The following is an 18,660-nucleotide window of genomic DNA, read 5'->3' on the forward strand; positions in this document are numbered from 1 at the left end:
CCGGAATGCACCAAGGTTCCGGAATGTACCAAGGTTCCGGAATGTTCAGAGTTCCAGAATGCACCAAGGTTCTGGAATGTTCAGAGTTCCGGAATGCACCAAGGTTCCGGAATGTTCGGAATTCCGGAATGCACCAAGGTTCCGGAATGTTCGGAATTCCGGAATGCACCAAGGTTCCGGAATGTTCGGAATTCCGGAATGCACCAAGGTTCCGGAATGTTCGGAATTCCGGAATGCACCAAGGTTCCGGAATGTTCGGAATTCCGGAATGTTCAGAGTTCCGGAATGTTCGGAATTCCGGAATGCACCAAGGTTCCGGAATGTTCGGAATTCCGGAATATACCAAGGTTCCGGAATGCACCAAGGTTCCGGAATGCACCAAGGTTCCGGAATGTTCAGAGTTCCGGAATGTACCAAGGTTCCGGAATGTTCGGAGTTCCGGAATGCACCAAGGTTCCGGAATGTTCGGAGTTCCGGAATGCACCAAGGTTCCGGAATGTTCGGAATTCCGGAATGCACCAAGGTTCCGGAATGTTCGGAATTCCGGAATGTTCAGAGTTCCGGAATGTTCGGAATTCCGGAATGCACCAAGGTTCCGGAATGCACCAAGGTTCCGGAATGCACCAAGGTTCCGGAATGTTCGGAATTCCGGAATGTTCGGAATTCCGGAATGTACCAAGGTTCCGGAATGCACCAAGGTTCCGGAATGTTCGGAATTCCGGAATGTTCAGAGTTCCGGAATGCACCAAGGTTCCGGAATGTTCGGAATTCCGGAATGTTCAGAGTTCCGGAATGCACCAAGGTTCCGGAATGTTCGGAATTCCGGAATGCACCGAGTTCCGGAATGCACCAAGGTTCCGGAATGCACCAAGGTTCCGGAATGCACCAAGGTTCCGGAATGTTCGGAATTCCGGAATGTTCAGAGTTCCGGAATGCACCAAGGTTCCGGAGTGTTCAGAGTTCCGGAATGCTCCAAGGTTCCGGAATGTTCGGAATTCCGGAATGCACCAAGGTTCCGGAATGTTCGGAATTCCGGAATGTACCAAGGTTCCGGAATGCACCAAGGTTCCGGAATGTTCGGAATTCCGGAATGCACCAAGGTTCCGGAATGTTCGGAATTCCGGAATGTTCAGAGTTCCGGAATGTTCGGAATTCCGGAATGCACCAAGGTTCCGGAATGTTCGGAATTCCGGAATGTTCAGAGTTCCGGAATGTTCAGACTTCCGGAATGCACCAAGGTTCCGGAATGTTCGGAATTCCGGAATGTTCAGAGTTCCGGAATGTTCGGAATTCCGGAATGCACCAAGGTTCCGGAATGTTTGGAATTCCGGAATGTTCAGAGTTCCGGAATGTTCAGAGTTCCGGAATGCACCAAGGTTCCGGAATGTTCGGAATTCCGGAATGCACCAAGGTTCCGGAATGTTCAGCCTTCCGGAATGCACCAAGGTTCCGGAATGTTCGGAATTCCGGAATGTTCAGAGTTCCGGAATGCACCAAGGTTCCGGAATGTTCGGAATTCCGGAATGCACCAAGGTTCCGGAATGCACCAAGGTTCCGGAATGTTCGGAATTCCGGAATGTTCAGAGTTCCGGAATGCACCAAGGTTCCGGAATGTTCGGAATTCCGGAATGTTCAGAGTTCCGGAATTTACCAAGGTTCCGGAATGCACCAAGGTTCCGGAATGTTCAGAATTCCGGAATGTTCAGAGTTCCGGAATGCACCAAGGTTCCGGAATGTTCGGAATTCCGGAATGCACCAAGGTTCCGGAATGTTCGGAATTCCGGAATGTTCAGAGTTCCGGAATGCACCAAGGTTCCGGAATGTTCGGAATTCCGGAATGTACCAAGGTTCCGGAATGCACCAAGGTTCCGGAATGTTCAGAATTCCGGAATGTTCAGAGTTCCGGAATGCACCAAGGTTCCGGAATGTTCGGAATTCCGGAATGTTCAGAGTTCCGGAATGCACCAAGGTTCCGGAATGTTCGGAATTCCGGAATGTACCAAGGTTCCGGAATGCACCAAGGTTCCGGAATGTTCAGAATTCCGGAATGTTCAGAGTTCCGGAATGCACCAAGGTTCCGGAATGTTCGGAATTCCGGAATGTACCAAGGTTCCGGAATGTTCAGACTTCCGGAATGCACCAAGGTTCCGGAATGTTCGGAATTCCGGAATGTTCAGAGTTCCGGAATGCACCAAGGTTCCGGAATGTTCGGAATTCCGGAATGCACCAAGGTTCCGGAATGTTCGGAATTCCGGAATGTTCAGAGTTCCGGAATGCACCAAGGTTCCGGAGTGTTCGGAATTCCGGAATGTTCAGAGTTCCGGAATGCACCAAGGTTCCGGAATGCACCAAGGTTCCGGAATGTTCGGAATTCCGGAATGTTCAGAGTTCCGGAATGCACCAAGGTTCCGGAATGTTCGGAATTCCGGAATGTTCAGAGTTCCGGAATGTTCAGAGTTCCGGAATGCACCAAGGTTCCGGAATGTTCGGAATTCCGGAATGTTCAGAGTTCCAGAATGCACCAAGGTTCCGGAATGTTCGGAATTCCGGAATGTTCAGAGTTCCGGAATGCACCAAGGTTCCGGAATGTTCGGAATTCCGGAATGCACCAAGGTTCCGGAATGTTCAGAATTCCGGAATGTTCAGAGTTCCGGAATCCACCAAGGTTCCGGAATGTTCAGAGTTCCGGAATGTTCAGAGTTCCGGAATCCACCAAGGTTCCGGAATGTTCAGAGTTCCGGAATGCACCAAGGTTCCGGAATGTTCAGAGTTCCGGAATCCACCAAGGTTCCGGAATGTTCAGAGTTCCGGAATGCACCAAGGTTCCGGAATGTTCAGAATACTGGAATGCACAAAGGTTCCGGAATGTTCAGAGTTCCGGAATGTTCAGAGTTCCGGAATGCACCAAGGTTCCGGAATGTTCAGAGTTCCGGAATGCACAAAGGTTCCGGAATGTTCGGAATTCCGGAATGTTCAGAGTTCCGGAATGCACCAAGGTTCCGGAATGTTCGGAATTCCGGAATGTTCAGAGTTCTGGAATGCACCAAGGTTCCGGAATGCACAAAGGTTCCGGAATGTTCAGAGTTCCGGAATGTTCAGAGTTCCGGAATGCACCAAGGTTCCGGAATGTTCGGAATTCCGGAATGTACCAAGGTTCCGGAGTGTTCAGAGTTCCGGAATGTTCAGAGTTCCAGAATGCACCAAGGTTCCGGAATGTTCAGAGTTCCGGAATGCACAAAGGTTCCGGAATGTTCGGAATTCCGGAATGTTCAGAGTTCCGGAATGCACCAAGGTTCCGGAATGTTCGGAATTCCGGAATGCACCAAGGTTCCGGAATGCACCAAGGTTCCGGAATGCACCAAGGTTCCGGAATGTTCGGAATTCCGGAATGTTCAGAGTTCCGGAATGCACCAAGGTTCCGGAATGTTCAGAGTTCCGGAATGCTCCAAGGTTCCGGAATGTTCGGAATTCCGGAATGCACCAAGGTTCCGGAATGTTCGGAATTCCGGAATGCACCAAGGTTCCGGAATGTTCGGAATTCCGGAATGTACCAAGGTTCCGGAATGCACCAAGGTTCCGGAATGTTCGGAATTCCGGAATGCACCAAGGTTCCGGAATGTTCGGAATTCCGGAATGTTCAGAGTTCCGGAATGTTCGGAATTCCGGAATGCACCAAGGTTCCGGAATGTTCGGAATTCCGGAATGTTCAGAGTTCCGGAATGCACCAAGGTTCCGGAATGTTCGGAATTCCGGAATGCACCAAGGTTCCGGAATACACCAAGGTTCCGGAATGCACCAAGGTTCCGGAATGTTCGGAATTCCGGAATGTTCAGAGTTCCGGAATGCACCAAGGTTCCGGAATGTTCGGAATTCCGGAATGTTCAGAGTTCCGGAATGCACCAAGGTTCCGGAATGTTCGGAATTCCGGAATGTTCAGAGTTCCGGAATGTTCCGAGTTCCGGAATGCACCAAGGTTCCGGAATGTTCGGAATTCCGGAATGTTCAGAGTTCCGGAATGCACCAAGGTTCCGGAATGTTCGGAATTCCGGAATGTACCAAGGTTCCGGAATGTTCAGACTTCCGGAATGCACCAAGGTTCCGGAATGTTCGGAATTCCGGAATGTTCAGAGTTCCGGAATGCACCGAGGTTCCGGAATGTTTGGAATTCCGGAATGCACCAAGGTTCCGGAATGTTCGGAATTCCGGAATGTTCAGAGTTCCGGAATGCACCAAGGTTCCGGAATGTTCGGAATTCCGGAATGTTCAGAGTTCCGGAATGTTCAGAGTTCCGGAATGCACCAAGGTTCCGGAATGTTCGGAATTCCGGAATGTTCAGAGTTCCGGAATGCACCAAGGTTCCGGAATGCACCAAGGTTCCGGAATGTTCGGAATTCCGGAATGTTCAGAGTTCCGGAATGTACCAAGGTTCCGGAATGTTCGGAATTCCGGAATGTTCAGAGTTCCGGAATGCACCAAGGTTCCGGAATGTTCGGAATTCCGGAATGCACCAAGGTTCCGGAATGTTCGGAATTCCGGAATGCACCAAGGTTCCGGAATGTTCGGAATTCCGGAATGCACCAAGGTTCCGGAATGTTCGGAATTCCGGAATATACCAAGGTTCCGGAATGCACCAAGGTTCCGGAATGCACCAAGGTTCCGGAATGTTCGGAATTCCGGAATGTTCAGAGTTCCGGAATGTACCAAGGTTCCGGAATGTTCAGAGTTCCAGAATGCACCAAGGTTCCGGAATGTTCAGAGTTCCGGAATGCACCAAGGTTCCGGAATGTTCGGAATTCCGGAATGCACCAAGGTTCCGGAATGTTCGGAATTCCGGAATGCACCAAGGTTCCGGAATGTTCGGAATTCCGGAATGCACCAAGGATCCGGAATGTTCGGAATTCCGGAATGCACCAAGGTTCCGGAATGTTCGGAATTCCGGAATGTTCAGAGTTCCGGAATGTTCGGAAGGGTACCTTCCGGAACCTTGGTGCATTCCGAAACTCTGAACATTCCGGAACCTTGGTACATTCCGGAACTCTGAACATTCCGGAATTCCGAACATTCCGGAACCTTTGTGCATTCCGGAACTCTGAACATTCCGGAACCTTGGTGCATTCCGGAACTCTGAACATTCCGGAACCTTGGTGCATTCCGGAATTCCGAACATTCCGGAACCTTGGTGCATTCCGGAACTGAACATTCCGGAACCTTGGTGGATTCCGGAACTCTGAACATTCCGGAACCTTGGTGCATTCCGGAACTCTGAACATTCCGGAATTCCGAACATTCCGGAACCTTGGTGCATTCCGGAACTGTGAACATTCCGGAATTCCGAACATTCCGGAACCTTGGTGCATTCCGGAACTCTGAACATTCCGGAATTCCGAACATTCCGGAACCTTGGTGCATTCTGGAACTCTGAACATTCCAGAACTCTGAACATTCCGGAACCTTGGTACATTCCGGAATTCCGAACATTCCAGAACTCTGAACATTCCGGAATTCCGAACATTCCGGAACCTTGGTGCATTCCGGAACTCTGAACATTCCGGAACCTTGGTGCATTCCGGAATTCCGAACATTCCGGAACCTTGGTGCATTCCGGAACTCCGAACATTCCGGAACCTTGGTGCATTCCGGAATTCCGAACATTCCGGAACCTTGGTGCATTCCGGAACTCCGAACATTCCGGAACCTTGGTGGATTCCGGAACTCTGAACATTCCGGAACCTTGGTGCATTCCGGAACTCTGAACATTCCGGAACCTTGGTGGATTCCGGAACTCTGAACATTCCGGAACTCTGAACATTCCGGAATTCCGAACATTCCGGAACCTTGGTGCATTCCGGAACTCTGAACATTCCGGAATTCCGAACATTCCGGAACCTTGGTGCATTCCGGAACCTTGGTGCATTCCGGAATTCCGAACATTCCGGAACCTTGGTGCATTCCGGAACTCTGAACATTCCGGAATTCCGAACATTCCGGAACCTTGGTGCATTCCGGAACTCTGAACATTCCGGAACTCTGAACATTCCGGAAATCCGAACATTCCGGAACCTTGGTGCATTCCGGAACTCTGAACATTCCGGAACTCCGAACATTCCGGAACCTTGGTGCATTCTGGAATTCTGAACATTCCGGAATTCCGAACATTCCGGAACCTTGGTGCATTCCGGAACTCTGAACATTCCGGAACCTTGGTGCATTCCGGAATTCTGAACATTCCGGAATTCCGAACATTCCGGACCTTGGTGCATTCCGGAATTCTGAACATTCCGGAACCTTGGTGCATTCCGGAACCTTGGTGCATTCCGGAATTCCGAACATTCCGGAACCTTGGTGGATTCCGGAACCTTGGTGCATTCCGGAACTCTGAACATTCCGGAACTCTGAACATTCCGGAATTCCGAACATTCCGGAACCTTGGTGCATTCCGGAATTCCGAGCATTCTGGAACTCTGAACATTCCGGAACCTTGGTGCATTCCGGAACTCTGAACATTCCGGAACCTTGGTGCATTCCGGAACCTTGGTGCATTCCGGAACTCTGAACATTCCGGAACTCTGAACATTCCGGAATTCCGAACATTCCGGAACCTTGGTGCATTCCGGAACCTTGGTGCATTCCGGAATTCCGAACATTCCGGAACCTTGGTGCATTCCGTTATTCCGAACATTCCGGAACCTTGGTGCATTCCGGAACTCTGAACATTCCGGAACTCCGAACATTCCGGAACCTTGGTGCATTCCGGAATTCTGAACATTCCGGAATTCCGAACACTCCGGAACTCTGAACATTCCGGAATTCCGAACACTCCGGAACTCTGAACATTCCGTAATTCCGAACATTCCGGAACCTTTGTGCATTCCGGAATTCTGAACACTCCGGAATTTCGAACATTCCGGAACCTTGGTGCATTCCGGAATTCTGAACATTCCGGAACCTTGATGCATTCCGGAACTCTGAACATTCTAGAACCTTGGTTCATTCCGGAATTCCGAACATTACGGAACCTTGGTGCAATCCGGAATTCTGAACATTCCGGAACCTTGATGCATTCCGGAACTCTGAACACTCCGGAATTCCGAACATTCCGGAACCTTGGTGCATTCCGGAATTCTGAACATTCCGGAACCTTGATGCATTCCGGAACTCTGAACATTCCGGAATTCCCAACATTCCGGAACCTTGGTGCATTCCGGAACTCTGAACATTCCAGAACCTTGGTACATTCCGGAATTCCGAACATCCGGAACCTTGGTGGATTCCGGAACTCTGAACATTCCGGAATTCCGAACATTCCGGAATTCCGAACATTCCGGAACCTTGGTGCATTCCGGAATTCCGAACATTCCGGAAGCTTGGTGCTTTCCGGAACCTTGGTGCACCAGAGTTCCGGAATGCACAAAAGTTCCGGAATGTTCAGAGTTCCGGAACGTTCAGAGTTCCGGAATGCACCAAGGTTCCGGAATGTTCGGAATTCCGGAATGTTCAGAGTTCCGGAATGCACCAAGGTTCCGGAATGTTCGGAATTCCGGAATGTTCAGAGTTCCGGAATGCACCAAGGTTCCGGAATGTTCGGAATTCCGGAATGTTCAGAGTTCCGGAATGCACCAAGGTTCCGGAATGTTCGGAATTCCGGAATGTTCAGAGTTCCGGAATGCACCAAGGTTCCGGAATGTTCGGAATTCCGGAATGCACCAAGGTTCCGGAATGTTCGGAATTCCGGAATGCACCAAGGTTCCGGAATGTTCGGAATTCCGGAATGCACCAAGGTTCCGGAATGCACCAAGGTTCCGGAATGCACCAAGGTTCCGGAATGTACCAAGGTTCCGGAATGTTCAGAGTTTCGGAATGCACCAAGGTTCCGGAATGTTCGGAGTTCCGGAAGGCACCAAGGTTCCGGAATGTTCGGAATTCCGGAATGCACCAAGGTTCCGGAATGTTCGGAATTCCGGAATGCACCAAGGTTCCGGAATGTTCGGAATTCCGGAATGCACCAAGGTTCCGGAATGTTCGGAATTCCGGAATGCACCAAGGTTCCGGAATGTTCGGAATTCCGGAATGTTCAGAGTTCCGGAATGCACCAAGGTTCCGGAATGTTCGGAATTCCGGAATGCACCAAGGTTCCGGAATGTTCGGAATTCCGGAATGTTCAGAGTTCCGGAATGCACCAAGGTTCCGGAATGTTCGGAATTCCGGAATGCACCAAGGTTCCGGAATGCACCAAGGTTCCGGAATGCACCAAGGTTCCGGAATGTTCGGAATTCCGGAATGTTCAGAGTTCCGGAATGTACCAAGGTTCCGGAATGTTCAGAGTTCCAGAATGCACCAAGGTTCCGGAATGTTCAGAGTTCCGGAATGCTCCAAGGTTCCGGAATGTTCGGAATTCCGGAATGCACCAAGGTTCCGGAATGTTCGGAATTCCGGAATGCACCAAGGTTCCGGAATGTTCGGAATTCCGGAATGCACCAAGGTTCCGGAATGTTCGGAATTCCGGAATGCACCAAGGTTCCGGAATGTTCGGAATTCCGGAATGCACCAAGGTTCCGGAATGTTCGGAATTCCGGAATGCACCAAGGTTCCGGAATGTTCGGAATTCCGGAATGCACCAAGGTTCCGGAATGCACCAAGGTTCCGGAATGCACCAAGGTTCCGGAATGTTCGGAATTCCGGAATGTTCAGAGTTCCGGAATGTACCAAGGTTCCGGAATGTTCGGAGTTTCGGAATGCACCAAGGTTCCGGAATGTTCGGAGTTCCGGAATGCACCAAGGTTCCGGAATGTTCGGAATTCCGGAATGCACCAAGGTTCCGGAATGTTCGGAATTCCGGAATGCACCAAGGTTCCGGAATGTTCGGAATTCCGGAATGCACCAAGGTTCCGGAATGTTCGGAATTCCGGAATGCACCAAGGTTCCGGAATGCACCAAGGTTCCGGAATGTTCGGAATTCCGGAATGTTCAGAGTTCCGGAATGCACCAAGGTTCCGGAATGTTCGGAATTCCTAGATGTACCAAGGTTCCGGAATGCACCAAGGTTCCGGAATGTTCAGAATTCCGGAATGTTCAGAGTTCCGGAATGCACCAAGGTTCCGGAATGTTCGGAATTCCGGAATGTACCAAGGTTCCGGAATGTTCAGACTTCCGGAATGCACCAAGGTTCCGGAATGTTCGGAATTCCGGAATGTTCAGAGTTCCGGAATGCACCAAGGTTCCGGAATGTTCGGAATTCCGGAATGCACCAAGGTTCCGGAATGTTCGGAATTCCGGAATGTACCAAGGTTCCGGAATGTTCAGACTTCCGGAATGCACCAAGGTTCCGGAATGTTCGGAATTCCGGAATGTTCAGAGTTCCGGAATGCACCAAGGTTCCGGAATGTTCGGAATTCCGGAATGCACCAAGGTTCCGGAATGTTCGGAGTTCCGGAATGTTCAGAGTTCCGGAATGCACCAAGGTTCCGGAATGTTCGGAATTCCGGAATGCACCAAGGTTCCGGAATGCACCAAGGTTCCGGAATGCACCAAGGTTCCGGAATGTTCGGAATTCCGGAATGCACCAAGGTTCCGGAATGTACCAAGGTTCCGGAATGTTCAGAGTTCCGGAATGCACCAAGGTTCCGGAATGTTCGGAATTCCGGAATGCACCAAGGTTCCGGAATGTTCGGAATTCCGGAATGCACCAAGGTTCCGGAATGTTCGGAATTCCGGAATGCACCAAGGTTCCGGAATGTTCGGAATTCCGGAATGCACCAAGGTTCCGGAATGTTCGGAATTCCGGAATGCACCAAGGTTCCGGAATGTTCGGAATTCCGGAATGCACCAAGGTTCCGGAATGTTCGGAATTCCGGAATGCACCAAGGTTCCGGAATGCACCAAGGTTCCGGAATGCACCAAGGTTCCGGAATGTTCGGAATTCCGGAATGTTCAGAGTTCCAGAATGTACCAAGGTTCCGGAATGTTCGGAGTTTCGGAATGCACCAAGGTTCCGGAATGTTCGGAGTTCCGGAATGCACCAAGGTTCCGGAATGTTCGGAATTCCGGAATGCACCAAGGTTCCGGAATGCACCAAGGTTCCGGAATGTTCGGAATTCCGGAATGTTCAGAGTTCCGGAATGCACCAAGGTTCCGGAATGTTCGGAATTCCTAGATGTACCAAGGTTCCGGAATGCACCAAGGTTCCGGAATGTTCAGAATTCCGGAATGTTCAGAGTTCCGGAATGCACCAAGGTTCCGGAATGTTCGGAATTCCGGAATGTACCAAGGTTCCGGAATGTTCAGACTTCCGGAATGCACCAAGGTTCCGGAATGTTCGGAATTCCGGAATGTTCAGAGTTCCGGAATGCACCAAGGTTCCGGAATGTTCGGAATTCCGGAATGCACCAAGGTTCCGGAATGTTCGGAGTTCCGGAATGTTCAGAGTTCCGGAATGCACCAAGGTTCCGGAATGTTCGGAATTCCGGAATGCACCAAGGTTCCGGAATGCACCAAGGTTCCGGAATGCACCAAGGTTCCGGAATGTTCGGAATTCCGGAATGCACCAAGGTTCCGGAATGTACCAAGGTTCCGGAATGTTCAGAGTTCCAGAATGCACCAAGGTTCCGGAATGTTCAGAGTTCCGGAATGCACCAAGGTTCCGGAATGTTCGGAATTCCGGAATGCACCAAGGTTCCGGAATGTTCGGAATTCCGGAATGTTCAGAGTTCCGGAATGCACCAAGGTTCCGGAATGTTCGGAATTCCGGAATGCACCAAGGTTCCGGAATGTTCGGAGTTCCGGAATGTTCAGAGTTCCGGAATGCACCAAGGTTCCGGAATGTTCGGAATTCCGGAATGCACCAAGGTTCCGGAATGCACCAAGGTTCCGGAATGCACCAAGGTTCCGGAATGTTCGGAGTTCCGGAATGCACCAAGGTTCCGGAATGTTCGGAATTCCGGAATGCACCAAGGTTCCGGAATGCACCAAGGTTCCGGAATGTTCGGAATTCCGGAATGTTCAGAGTTCCGGAATGCACCAAGGTTCCGGAATGTTCGGAATTCCTAGATGTACCAAGGTTCCGGAATGCACCAAGGTTCCGGAATGTTCAGAATTCCGGAATGTTCAGAGTTCCGGAATGCACCAAGGTTCCGGAATGTTCGGAATTCCGGAATGTACCAAGGTTCCGGAATGTTCAGACTTCCGGAATGCACCAAGGTTCCGGAATGTTCGGAATTCCGGAATGTTCAGAGTTCCGGAATGCACCAAGGTTCCGGAATGTTCGGAATTCCGGAATGCACCAAGGTTCCGGAATGTTCGGAGTTCCGGAATGTTCAGAGTTCCGGAATGCACCAAGGTTCCGGAATGTTCGGAATTCCGGAATGCACCAAGGTTCCGGAATGCACCAAGGTTCCGGAATGCACCAAGGTTCCGGAATGTTCGGAATTCCGGAATGCACCAAGGTTCCGGAATGTACCAAGGTTCCGGAATGTTCAGAGTTCCAGAATGCACCAAGGTTCCGGAATGTTCAGAGTTCCGGAATGCACCAAGGTTCCGGAATGTTCGGAATTCCGGAATGCACCAAGGTTCCGGAATGTTCGGAATTCCGGAATGCACCAAGGTTCCGGAATGTTCGGAATTCCGGAATGTTCAGAGTTCCGGAATGCACCAAGGTTCCGGAATGTTCGGAATTCCGGAATGCACCAAGGTTCCGGAATGTTCGGAGTTCCGGAATGTTCAGAGTTCCGGAATGCACCAAGGTTCCGGAATGTTCGGAATTCCGGAATGCACCAAGGTTCCGGAATGCACCAAGGTTCCGGAATGCACCAAGGTTCCGGAATGTTCGGAATTCCGGAATGCACCAAGGTTCCGGAATGTTCAGAGTTCCGGAATGCACCAAGGTTCCGGAATGTTCGGAATTCCGGAATGCACCAAGGTTCCGGAATGTTCGGAATTCCGGAATGCACCAAGGTTCCGGAATGCACCAAGGTTCCGGAATGCACCAAGGTTCCGGAATGTTCGGAATTCCGGAATGTTCAGAGTTCCGGAATGTACCAAGGTTCCGGAATGTTCAGACTTCCGGAATGCACCAAGGTTCCGGAATGTTCGGAATTCCGGAATGTTCAGAGTTCCGGAATGCACCAAGGTTCCGGAATGTTCGGAATTCCGGAATGCACCAAGGTTCCGGAATGTTCGGAGTTCCGGAATGTTCAGAGTTCCGGAATGCACCAAGGTTCCGGAATGTTCGGAATTCCGGAATGCACCAAGGTTCCGGAATGCACCAAGGTTCCGGAATGCACCAAGGTTCCGGAATGTTCAGAATTCCGGAATGTTCAGAGTTCCGGAATGTACCAAGGTTCCGGAATGTTCAGAGTTCCAGAATGCACCAAGGTTCCGGAATGTTCAGAGTTCCGGAATGCTCCAAGGTTCCGGAATGTTCGGAATTCCGGAATGCACCAAGGTTCCGGAATGTTCGGAATTCCGGAATGCACCAAGGTTCCGGAATGTTCGGAATTCCGGAATGCACCAAGGTTCCGGAATGTTCGGAATTCCGGAATGCACCAAGGTTCCGGAATGTTCGGAATTCCGGAATGTTCAGAGTTCCGGAATGTTCGGAATTCCGGAATGCACCAAGGTTCCGGAATGTTCGGAATTCCGGAATGTTCAGAGTTCCGGAATGTTCATAGTTCCGGAATGCACCAAGGTTCCGGAATGTTCGGAATTCCGGAATGTACCAAGGTTCCGGAATGTTCAGACTTCCGGAATGCACCAAGGTTCCGGAATGTACCAAGGTTCCGGAATGTTCAGAGTTCCAGAATGCACCAAGGTTCTGGAATGTTCAGAGTTCCGGAATGCACCAAGGTTCCGGAATGTTCGGAATTCCGGAATGCACCAAGGTTCCGGAATGTTCGGAATTCCGGAATGCACCAAGGTTCCGGAATGTTCGGAATTCCGGAATGCACCAAGGTTCCGGAATGTTCGGAATTCCGGAATGTTCAGAGTTCCGGAATGTTCGGAATTCCGGAATGCACCAAGGTTCCGGAATGTTCGGAATTCCGGAATATACCAAGGTTCCGGAATGCACCAAGGTTCCGGAATGCACCAAGGTTCCGGAATGTTCAGAGTTCCGGAATGTACCAAGGTTCCGGAATGTTCGGAGTTCCGGAATGCACCAAGGTTCCGGAATGTTCGGAGTTCCGGAATGCACCAAGGTTCCGGAATGTTCGGAGTTCCGGAATGCACCAAGGTTCCGGAATGTTCGGAATTCCGGAATGCACCAAGGTTCCGGAATGTTCGGAATTCCGGAATGTTCAGAGTTCCGGAATGTTCGGAATTCCGGAATGCACCAAGGTTCCGGAATGCACCAAGGTTCCGGAATGCACCAAGGTTCCGGAATGTTCGGAATTCCGGAATGTTCAGAGTTCCGGAATGCACCAAGGTTCCGGAATGTTCGGAATTCCGGAATGTTCAGAGTTCCGGAATGCACCAAGGTTCCGGAATGTTCGGAATTCCGGAATGCACCGAGTTCCGGAATGCACCAAGGTTCCGGAATGCACCAAGGTTCCGGAATGCACCAAGGTTCCGGAATGTTCGGAATTCCGGAATGTTCAGAGTTCCGGAATGCACCAAGGTTCCGGAGTGTTCAGAGATCCGGAATGCTCCAAGGTTCCGGAATGTTCGGAATTCCGGAATGCACCGAGGTTCCGGAATGTTCGGAATTCCGGAATGTACCAAGGTTCCGGAATGCACCAAGGTTCCGGAATGTTCGGAATTCCGGAATGCACCAAGGTTCCGGAATGTTCGGAATTCCGGAATGTTCAGAGTTCCGGAATGTTCGGAATTCCGGAATGCACCAAGGTTCCGGAATGTTCGGAATTCCGGAATGTTCAGAGTTCCGGAATGTTCAGACTTCCGGAATGCACCAAGGTTCCGGAATGTTCGGAATTCCGGAATGTTCAGAGTTCCGGAATGCACCAAGGTTCCGGAATGTTCGGAATTCCGGAATGTTCAGAGTTCCGGAATGTTCCGAGTTCCGGAATGCACCAAGGTTCCGGAATGTTCGGAATTCCGGAATGTTCAGAGTTCCGGAATGCACCAAGGTTCCGGAATGTTCGGAATTCCGGAATGTACCAAGGTTCCGGAATGTTCAGACTTCCGGAATGCACCAAGGTTCCGGAATGTTCGGAATTCCGGAATGTTCAGAGTTCCGGAATGCACCAAGGTTCCGGAATGTTCGGAATTCCGGAATGCACCAAGGTTCCGGAATGTTCGGAATTCCGGAATGTTCAGAGTTCCGGAATGCACCAAGGTTCCGGAATGTTCGGAATTCCGGAATGTTCAGAGTTCCGGAATGTTCAGAGTTCCGGAATGCACCAAGGTTCCGGAATGTTCGGAATTCCGGAATGTTCAGAGTTCCGGAATGCACCAAGGTTCCGGAATGCACCAAGGTTCCGGAATGTTCGGAATTCCGGAATGTTCAGAGTTCCGGAATGTACCAAGGTTCCGGAATGTTCGGAATTCCGGAATGTTCAGAGTTCCGGAATGCACCAAGGTTCCGGAATGTTCGGAATTCCGGAATGCACCAAGGTTCCGGAATGTTCGGAATTCCGGAATGCACCAAGGTTCCGGAATGTTCGGAATTCCGGAATGCACCAAGGTTCCGGAATGTTCGGAATTCCGGAATATACCAAGGTTCCGGAATGCACCAAGGTTCCGGAATGCACCAAGGTTCCGGAATGCACCAAGGTTCCGGAATGTTCGGAATTCCGGAATGTTCAGAGTTCCGGAATGTACCAAGGTTCCGGAATGTTCAGAGTTCCAGAATGCACCAAGGTTCTGGAATGTTCAGAGTTCCGGAATGCACCAAGGTTCCGGAGTGTTCGGAATTCCGGAATGCACCAAGGTTCCGGAATGTTCGGAATTCCGGAATGCACCAAGGTTCCGGAATGTTCGGAATTCCGGAATGCACCAAGGTTCCGGAATGTTCGGAATTCCGGAATGTTCAGAGTTCCGGAATGTTCGGAATTCCGGAATGCACCAAGGTTCCGGAATGTTTGGAATTCCGGAATGCACCAAGGTTCCGGAATGCACCAAGGTTCCGGAATGTTCAGAATTCCGGAATGTTCAGAGTTCCGGAATGCACCAAGGTTCCGGAATGTTCGGAATTCCGGAATGTTCAGAGTTCCGGAATGTACCAAGGTTCCGGAATGCACCAAGGTTCCGGAATGTTCAGAATTCCGGAATGTTCAGAGTTCCGGAATGCACCAAGGTTCCGGAATGTTCGGAATTCCGGAATGTACCAAGGTTCCGGAATGTTCAGACTTCCGGAATGCACCAAGGTTCCGGAATGTTCGGAATTCCGGAATGTTCAGAGTTCCGGAATGCACCAAGGTTCCGGAATGTTCGGAATTCCGGAATGTACCAAGGTTCCGGAATGCACCAAGGTTCCGGAATGTTCAGAATTCCGGAATGTTCAGAGTTCCGGAATGCACCAAGGTTCCGGAATGTTCGGAATTCCGGAATGTTCAGAGTTCCGGAATGCACCAAGGTTCCGGAATGTTCGGAATTCCGGAATGTACCAAGGTTCCGGAATGCACCAAGGTTCCGGAATGTTCAGAATTCCGGAATGTTCAGAGTTCCGGAATGCACCAAGGTTCCGGAATGTTCGGAATTCCGGAATGTACCAAGGTTCCGGAATGTTCAGACTTCCGGAATGCACCAAGGTTCCGGAATGTTCGGAATTCCGGAATGTTCAGAGTTCCGGAATGCACCAAGGTTCCGGAATGTTCGGAATTCCGGAATGCACCAAGGTTCCGGAATGTTCGGAATTCCGGAATGTTCAGAGTTCCGGAATGCACCAAGGTTCCGGAGTGTTCGGAATTCCGGAATGTTCAGAGTTCCGGAATGCACCAAGGTTCCGGAATGCACCAAGGTTCCGGAATGTTCGGAATTCCGGAATGTTCAGAGTTCCGGAATGCACCAAGGTTCCGGAATGTTCGGAATTCCGGAATGTTCAGAGTTCCGGAATGTTCAGAGTTCCGGAATGCACCAAGGTTCCGGAATGTTCGGAATTCCGGAATGTTCAGAGTTCCAGAATGCACCAAGGTTCCGGAATGTTCGGAATTCCGGAATGTTCAGAGTTCCGGAATGCACCAAGGTTCCGGAATGTTCGGAATTCCGGAATGCACCAAGGTTCCGGAATGTTCAGAATTCCGGAATGTTCAGAGTTCCGGAATCCACCAAGGTTCCGGAATGTTCAGAGTTCCGGAATGTTCAGAGTTCCGGAATCCACCAAGGTTCCGGAATGTTCAGAGTTCCGGAATGCACCAAGGTTCCGGAATGTTCAGAGTTCCGGAATCCACCAAGGTTCCGGAATGTTCAGAGTTCCGGAATGCACCAAGGTTCCGGAATGTTCAGAGTTCCGGAATGCACCAAGGTTCCGGAATGTTCAGAGTTCCGGAATGTTCAGAGTTCCGGAATGCACCAAGGTTCCGGAATGTTCAGAGTTCCGGAATGCACAAAGGTTCCGGAATGTTCGGAATTCCGGAATGTTCAGAGTTCCGGAATGCACCAAGGTTCCGGAATGTTCGGAATTCCGGAATGTTCAGAGTTCCGGAATGCACCAAGGTTCCGGAATGCACAAAGGTTCCGGAATGTTCAGAGTTCCGGAATGTTCAGAGTTCCGGAATGCACCAAGGTTCCGGAATGTTCGGAATTCCGGAATGTACCAAGGTTCCGGAGTGTTCAGAGTTCCGGAATGTTCAGAGTTCCGGAATGCACCAAGGTTCCGGAATGTTCGGAATTCCGGAATGTTCAGAGTTCCGGAATGCACCAAGGTTCCGGAATGTTCGGAATTCCGGAATGTTCAGAGTTCCGGAATGTTCGGAATTCCGGAATGCACCAAGGTTCCGGAATGTTCGGAATTCCGGAATGTTCAGAGTTCCGGAATGCACCAAGGTTCCGGAATGTTCGGAATTCCGGAATGCACCAAGGTTCCGGAATACACCAAGGTTCCGGAATGCACCAAGGTTCCGGAATGTTCGGAATTCCGGAATGTTCAGAGTTCCGGAATGCACCAAGGTTCCGGAATGTTCGGAATTCCGGAATGTTCAGAGTTCCGGAATGCACCAAGGTTCCGGAATGTTCGGAATTCCGGAATGTTCAGAGTTCCGGAATGTTCCGAGTTCCGGAATGCACCAAGGTTCCGGAATGTTCGGAATTCCGGAATGTTCAGAGTTCCGGAATGCACCAAGGTTCCGGAATGTTCGGAATTCCGGAATGTTCAGAGTTCCGGAATGCACCGAGGTTCCGGAATGTTCGGAATTCCGGAATGCACCAAGGTTCCGGAATGTTCGGAATTCCGGAATGTTCAGAGTTCCGGAATGCACCAAGGTTCCGGAATGTTCGGAATTCCGGAATGTTCAGAGTTCCGGAATGTTCAGAGTTCCGGAATGCACCAAGGTTCCGGAATGTTCGGAATTCCGGAATGTTCAGAGTTCCGGAATGCACCAAGGTTCCGGAATGCACCAAGGTTCCGGAATGTTCGGAATTCCGGAATGTTCAGAGTTCCGGAATGTACCAAGGTTCCGGAATGTTCGGAATTCCGGAATGTTCAGAGTTCCGGAATGCACCAAGGTTCCGGAATGTTCGGAATTCCGGAATGCACCAAGGTTCCGGAATGTTCGGAATTCCGGAATGCACCAAGGTTCCGGAATGTTCGGAATTCCGGAATGCACCAAGGTTCCGGAATGTTCGGAATTCCGGAATATACCAAGGTTCCGGAATGCACCAAGGTTCCGGAATGCACCAAGGTTCCGGAATGTTCGGAATTCCGGAATGTTCAGAGTTCCGGAATGTACCAAGGTTCCGGAATGTTCAGAGTTCCAGAATGCACCAAGGTTCCGGAATGTTCAGAGTTCCGGAATGCACCAAGGTTCCGGAATGTTCGGAATTCCGGAATGCACCAAGGTTCCGGAATGTTCGGAATTCCGGAATGCACCAAGGTTCCGGAATGTTCGGAATTCCGGAATGCACCAAGGATCCGGAATGTTCGGAATTCCGGAATGCACCAAGGTTCCGGAATGTTCGGAATTCCGGAATGTTCAGAGTTCCGGAATGTTCGGAATTCCGGAATGCACCAAGGTTCCGGAATGTTTGGAATTCCGGATTGTTCAGAGTTCCGGAATGTTCAGAGTTCCGGAATGCACCAAGGTTCCGGAATGTTCGGAATTCCGGAATGCACCAAGGTTCCGGAATGTTCAGCCTTCCGGAATGCACCAAGGTTCCGGAATGTTCGGAATTCCGGAATGTTCAGAGTTCCGGAATGCACCAAGGTTCCGGAATGTTCGGAATTCCGGAATGCACCAAGGTTCCGGAATGCACCAAGGTTCCGGAATGTTCAGAATTCCGGAATGTTCAGAGTTCCGGAATGCACCAAGGTTCCGGAATGTTCGGAATTCCGGAATGTTCAGAGTTCCGGAATGCACCAAGGTTCCGGAATGTTCGGAATTCCGGAATGTACCAAGGTTCCGGAATGCACCAAGGTTCCGGAATGTTCAGAATTCCGGAATGTTCAGAGTTCCGGAATGCACCAAGGTTCCGGAATGTTCGGAATTCCGGAATGTACCAAGGTTCCGGAATGTTCAGACTTCCGGAATGCACCAAGGTTCCGGAATGTTCGGAATT

Source organism: Rhamphochromis longiceps, linkage group LG13, assembly GCF_057381845.1.
Source record: "Rhamphochromis longiceps isolate RC_006_pf linkage group LG13, R_longiceps_female_GT1.1, whole genome shotgun sequence".
NCBI lineage: Eukaryota > Metazoa > Chordata > Actinopteri > Cichliformes > Cichlidae > Rhamphochromis > Rhamphochromis longiceps.